Genomic DNA, 7,943 nt, shown 5'->3' on the forward strand with positions numbered 1-7,943 from the left:
GTCCTCAATCGAATGATGTAAGTTGTTAGATTCAAGTTAGCACCGTACATAAATAAATGTCACATGATCACATGTATGAACGTTAGGTCACAGATCATTTTATATCGATGTAATGTTATTCATATTAGCATTTCTTATGCTTTTGGATATACTGTAAATGTCAAATATGTATGTGATCAAGTCATGAATGATATTTCCATAGGTCACAAGTCATTAAATTATTATTGGTTTTTTTTTTTATATTGGAACTGATTATAGGTACTCATACGTTGCAGGCTGTTGACGAATTAAGAAAGCATTTCAACAGAGAAATATCTGAATTATAGTCTAAGAGTCGTGTATCAAGTCTAATTAACACAAGAAAATGAACCTTATCGTGCGCTTGCAAGGTGAAATCCGTACAGACTTGCTGGACATTAAGTCAAACATGAAACTGATGTCAGATTCCATCACTACCATGATTTTCGACTCCATGGACGAGGTTATGAACAAAATTAGCGAGAAATTTGTTGCACAACCTGTTGAAGTGTCTGCTATACTATGTGAATTCTTCAACTACGAGTACATTCATGACTGAATTTCACTTGCCTTTTTCTCTTTTTAGGCTATACACATTGGCAAGACTGGTGAATTGAAAGGTAAAAGTGAGTTGGACACCGCTGATGAATTAGGCTTTCCCTGTACTCTGGAACCCCCATCCTTCGATCTAGGTGTTGGATCTATGCAGCTAAGCATGTCGGTATCAACATACTTCGGAAAAGTACAAACACGTGTTAACTCGGTCATATTCGAGGTCGCGAAGGAGATGGAAAGTGAGACGAAAGAGGTATTAACGAATGATTGTATTAGATTTCTATTGTATTGAATAGTGCACATTATATCAAAGTCACATGTGATGTCAATAAATACTTTCCGTATAGCAAATTAGAAAGATGTGTCATACTTGTAATGGATATTAATATATGGACCTTATTGTGTGACATTAATTATATTTTGTTGAGATATTTAACCACTAGATATCGTGCATGATTCACATGTCATTGAACCCAATTCTGGCTTGCCTATGAAGAGGGCTCCTAGGCCGGCCAAAGCCCTACAATCTCTATACGTTGTCACTGAAGGGAAACAAATCAAGCATTTTGCACACATAGTAATTTTCGAACATTATAATCAAAATGTAGATGATGTTGACATTGCAGACTTCCAAAATTGGATCCAACGAGGCTACAAGCCACATAATAAGTAAGCATGATTGGTAATAAATTTATTATATCCAATCAATGAATCATATTTTTTTGCTTACAGGAAGAAGTTCATTGATAAAGATGACCACATTCGTCCACCGTTCGTTGTTGGAGAGTTTATGGTTGGAAATAAAACATGGTGGTACAGACTAGTGTCAAGAGAGATGTCATTGAGTAGCTCAGTATGTTGTCTACTACTTCCACTCATAATATGGGCCGTAATGTCACAATTCATTATCATATTCGTAGTCAAAAATCATATGCTAGGGTCACATATTTCAGTCAAAGACTCTATTCTGTTGATGATGTTTACATTGGTCACATTACATTGTTTTGAATTGACAACCAGATCACTTTGAGACACATTAGGACTATCACAAAACACTAGGGATACAGTCACATGTTATATGAAGTCATCATTTGTTATATGTCCAAGCCGAAGTTTATAGCATAAATACAATTCACACAGCACCTACACTTTGTCACTATTGTACCCTTCACATGTTAAATCTAAAATAATTAGTTCAATATGCATAGGTCACATGCCAGGAACAAGAACAATGTCATTACGCACATGTCACATGCCAATAGCACCTCATGTTTCACTCTTATTAGATTTTTTACTGTGACCTATCTGTTCATTGTGACAGCATATGGATGTCTGCTTCTAATACATATGTAAATTGGCAAGAAATGGTCAAAATGTGAAATACGTTACAACAATTGACTCTTTGTTTCAAGCTAAGCTGAAGAACATCTACCCTAAATTCAAGCAAGATACAAATGTGGTCCTCAACGATTCAAGTTTGTTAAATGACATTTAGGTGCACGCATTCCATTGAACTCCTCATGATCTGATGTGGACATTGTGTTGATGCCAATTTTGCCAACCAACAAAGCTCACTAGATGCTAATAGTTCTCGATATAAAGAAGCAGCAGTTACTTGTGTTCAATTTATCCATGAAGATATACAATAACGTCAAGGTCCGTATTGGAATTGAACCATTTGTGAAAATTCTACCCCACCTCATGAAGCGTATTGGAGTCTAGAAAAAAGACTGAGGTGCTCATTCGGAGGATTCCATGGAATTGAAGGTGCTGCTAGACTTCTCATTTCCACAGCAGAAAAATGGGTACGTTCGTGATCACCAATTGTTCAGCTCATAGAGTTCGATATTGATCATCCCATACCTAATCATCTATTTCTTCTTTTTCAGTCATGACTGCGGCATTTATGTGATCAAGTATGCTCGGTATAAGCTGCATGAAACTATAGGCTCAATGTCGATCAGATTTGATACTAGTAGAACACATCTGGATATAGCGTCGTTGCTAGATAAACATCGCTAAATCAGGAAGGAAAGGAACAAAGTTCATCAAACTTGGGGTGATAGCATAGTTATTGAGTGATTGTTGATTCTGTAGTATACTAATAGTTTTGGATATGTATTCAGACTTAATCATAAATGTTCATTAGATGGTAGTTAAATTTCCTTGGACAGTGGTTTGTAATGTCTACATTTTGTTTGCTTTTGGTGCTGTTCAGTTAATTTGCAGTGATGAGATTGATTGCATTGGGTTCTTTATTGCTTGAGTGTTGTAGTTATGATATGTGTGTACTGCTTAAATTAGAAGTCACATGCATTTTTAAATTGTTAATGGTGAGTCAACACTGTCACAACACATTTCAAGAACGAGTCTTACACTGTTGAAGGTTTTTGTACATGGTTTCCATACAAGTCACATATGCTATCACAGTTTCACATGATGATGTACATGTTTGCTTTTCAGGTCACAGATTGCACTCTAAACTCGTCTACATCATAGGTCACAGTTTTGTTGTGGAAAGTCACAAGATTATGTGTGCGAGACAAAAATAGGTCATAGTTGTTTATTGTTGGTTCTAAAATGGTTCATTTCATAAGTCACAGTTTTCTTATTAGCAATCACATGTTAATGTTTTGTGAGAACATTATAGGTCACATATTTTTGTTTAATTGGTCACAGCATTTTTTTTCATTCGGTCATATCTAGAGAGTGTCACAACACATGTCACAAAGTTTTCGCATATGTCACATTACATTATCAAGCCCATTAACGAGAAATCACTAAATTCCTTTACTTCATCGGTCACCGATTCGTTATATAAAGTCACGGGTTAACTTGTACTAGACATTATAGGTCAGATTTTCATTTTCTTGGTCACAACATTTCTGTCATTCGATCACAAATGTACAGTCTCATAACACGTAACAGAGTTTCCACATATGTGACATTACACTATCATGCCCATTAACGAGAAATCACTAATTTCGTTTACTTCACAGGTCACAGTTTTTATTGTCGGAAGTCGCAGGTTAATGTGTACGAGAACATTACAAGTCACAGATTTTTTGTTTTGTTTTTCTCAGCATTTTTGTCATTCGGCCAGGTCTGTAGAGTGTCACAACACGTCACAGAGTCTTGACATATGTCGCATTACGTTATCATGTCCATTAACCAGAATTCACTGATTGGTCTGTGACTGTCACATAATACTTTTGGCACCTGCAAGAAAGGTCACATATGTTTATAAATTTCACACATAGCTTATCACGTACAAGTGTTCACTTGTCACATGATATTGGTACATGTCAAAATAACACACCAACTTTGTCATTGGCCCTTTAATATTGATAACACCATTACATACGAAATGTAAAAAAATAACCCTTTGTTTCCATCTAAGCTAGATTGAAGGGACTTGATTATGTCTGTCAAATAAGGAAGAAGAGAATTGAAAACATTAATAAATCATGGCATAGAGATCAATTTGTAACATCAATTTCCTTTCTTTTACTTTTTTTGCTTTTCGCTTAGCTCTAACTTAATGGAACTAAGTTGCTACAGGTATGACGGTTGTGACAACGTTCACCACACCGTCCAAATTTGATAACTATGATCTGTTCACACATTGATCTAAATCTCTTCTTCGTGGTCTTCCACAACTGCGCTTTCGATTAGGTGCCAAAATAACTATTTTTTGAAAGTCTTCAGGCACTGTCCATTCAATTGGATTCCCAACAAGAAATATTGCTTCTTGGTAAGTATTCTTGTATGCTTCTATTGTGTAATAGTAAGAACGATACTCATATAGATCCATCTTCATACTAGCAATCACAGCTAATGAGTTTGAATATGGTAATCTATCAACTTGAAGCATCCTGCATGTGCATGTACTCTATTCTATATTGACAACGAAAGATGAATTGTCACCACTAACGTAAAACATTGCCTGATTGACAGGAATGACCTGCAATTAATTAAGAAAGTTATATACCCAAAATGTTATATTTGACAAAAGGTCACAGACAATGTAAACCATGTCATACACAACACAATTCATTAGTTATAGCAATAGACATTACCCTTAAGTTTCTCATATCTGTGCTCATTTATACTAACTGCCTCTCGTACTTGCTTGACAACTTCATGAACGTATCGTGCGCTGTCTCTCTATGTTTGCAGAACCAAGATTGTATCGTTTGTCACAATGACTCCTGTAACGCTATAATTGGGTAGTTTTTGACAAATTTTGTGACCGCATTAACTGACTCTACTATATTTGAGGTCATTGTGGAATATCTATTTGTGGGCATGTTATATCGTGACCATTTCTTCGATCCAACACCATCCTACAAACAGTGACATAACTATGCATATAATATATTTTCACAACTGTGTAAATGTTTGGATACAAATACAAATTGTAGATAATATATATATATTTCACATACCAGGTAATCTATTATGTTCTCATTAATTGCAGCAAGCTGTTGCATGTGATATTCATATTTCGATAATATGTAAGCTCGAACGGCTGCATTGAATGACTACGCTATGTTGTGACTTGATTTTCCATAACGTGTTTTAAAATTCTGAAGGAGATGATATGAATAAATCTCATGATATGTTCCTGAATAGACTTTTTCAATAGCATTTTTAATACTGTTGTGACGATCCGAAACGAAGCATAGCCCTTTTCTACTTCCGTAAGCTGTTCTGATGATCCAAAACGAACCATAGCCCTTTTCTACTTCCGTAAGCTCGCCTCAATTCTTATAGAAACCATGACCAGGAATTATCATTCTCATTATCCCCACTCCCGAAAGCAAGAATAAATAAGCTTTTGTTTGCATCTTGGGTACAAGTTATGAATAGGTTCCCACCATAATGTCCATTCTAATATGTTCGATCAACCACAACAACAGGCCTACAATGTTCCCATCCACGGATTGATGTACCAAGTGCCATGAAGCAATATTTACCTACCGTGACTATCAAGCTCTACTCTTGTGATCGTCATTGGATTTGTTTAAAGTAGTATAGAAAATAATCTCAGTATCTTGCCAAATGATTTCGTTTGATCACCCCTAATCATTCTTAAAGGCTCCTCGCGAGATCTCTAAGCCTTCACATAGTTCAAAGACACTCCATAAGTATGCAACATATCATTACATATATCATTTAGAGTGTGTATAGTGCATGACGATATGTACTTGTATTTAATAAGGATGACACAATCGATTTTGTTACTTGCCTGTGACAACCCAGCACAATATTTGAAGCACATGTGTGCCCATCTGCAATATGTCTTATTTTAAACATCTCTATTTTTTCCAACTTCGATGATTTACAGATACAGTTACACTCGTCACGTGAACACTTTACTAGGTGGTCTTTCTTATCCGATTGAACAACATATTCAAACATATTTTGGATTGCATAAAAGGACAAGCTTAGTTTCAAAACCTCCTTGTTAGCGAAAACCCTTCATTTCTCTACATCCCTACCATCTGCGACCGAAACAATTGTGACCTCATGTTCGAAACTATCACATGCTTGTTGTTCTATTACTCCACATATATCTGATGAAATTTCTAACAATGAAAATTCATGTTCATTATACTGCATATCACTCGATACCGTGAAATGCTGTTTTCTCATTCTGGTACTGTCACTCTTAATTACGATCGGAGGTAGGTTACTACGAAACACATATTTCATTGTCACTGGCATATTTGTGGGATCCAATCCAAAACTCTGTCATAACAGTATCTACAAGCTTTGCATACCCGTAATTACGATCAACCAAAACCAACGAAACTTGTGATCCATTCAACAAATAGAAGTAGACGTAAACCATGTCTGTAAAGTCAAATTCACCAATTTCAGTTGCACTTTTAATTCACATTAAAACAAACGCTAAGTCACATTTTAGTATTTTTGTCATCAAATCTTCAACAACTGCATGTGAAATCACTCAATTGCAAACGAGATGGAAAAGAATAAGCTTTGATTTGCATGTATGTCATGTGTAATGGATTTAATCATGTCTTTTGTAGGTCACAGACCTTTTCACAATATTTGTAGCATACATTATAGCATCATGTTTGTTGTTAGTCGCAGGTTTATAGTGTCATACCACATGTCACAGAGTTTTCACGTACGTCACATTATACTATCATGGCACTTAATGAAAAAGTCACATGTTGCCCAGGATACGTCACATATTATTTTATGCGATCTCATGATAGGTCACATTTTTTTGTCAGATAAATGCATGAAAGGTCACAACTCAATCTCGAGACATGTCACAGAAATAGATTGATATAATTTACATACATTTCTAGCTCAGTTCACGAAATGAATCAGAGCGCCCTTGAAGTCACAAATTTTACGAGCATGCGGTTACTGTGGCAGCATGGTGGATGAAGGCGTCTTTATTACATGTACTGTATAACACAATGGTGGACAGTGATTCATTACCATAAATTTGTAAATTCAGACTGGAAACCCCAACATTTTAACACATAACCAGCATAATACACAGGAAGAAATCATTAATCTAAAGTTGATAAAATGTGATTTCATTGATTTAACTTGACCCGTCGATCGGCGTGATTATTCCAACTGATAGAATGAAATCTGCAGCTGTCTCGATTTTCCAAAATGTTCTGGACCTGGGCAATAATCTGGCTGTATCAATGGTACTTTGACCTGATTCAAAATTGTTCCCACGGTTTACATGAGTTTGGATTGCTCTAGGGACTAAAGGCGACCTGTGGAGTTCCAATTGCTACCGTCGTGGTTTGAGAGCTCAATATGGGAGGCGAATTAGGTAATTGAAGGAGATCATTTTTGTTGTCATAAAGAGTCCGGCTAATATATATATATATATATAAAAGACATAATGCGTTATAATGGGTGGAGGCCAAGTTATGGGCTAGACGAGGCATAAGGGTAAAAAGGCATTTTCTTATTTTAATATTATTTTAAGTTTTAATCAATCAAAAAATCATTTAATAATTAAAAATAATACATACCAAACATTTAAAATAGATTTATATGAACTTTATACATTTTTTCAAAGTTTCCAGCAAAAATATAAGTTTCATATGTAAATACTAAATAGTAAATAAGTATAAATTTTTAAGAATTTTCCTTTGTTCAAGGTATCAAACTGTTGTTTTGAATGTAGGGTAAACAAAAAGAAGAAATAAGTCTTTAAGGTTTAACTTAAAAAAACTGCAACAAAATAATTAAAAAATAATAATAATGTGTGCCGCATTATCGATTAACGCATTGCCATTGACTGCTAAATAAGGCGTCAAGTCACTTGGATTAACGTTTTCGTCGTGCATTGTGCCTAGGGCATC

Source organism: Olea europaea, chromosome 21 (genome assembly GCF_002742605.1).
Source record: "Olea europaea var. sylvestris chromosome 21, O_europaea_v1, whole genome shotgun sequence".
NCBI lineage: Eukaryota > Viridiplantae > Streptophyta > Magnoliopsida > Lamiales > Oleaceae > Olea > Olea europaea.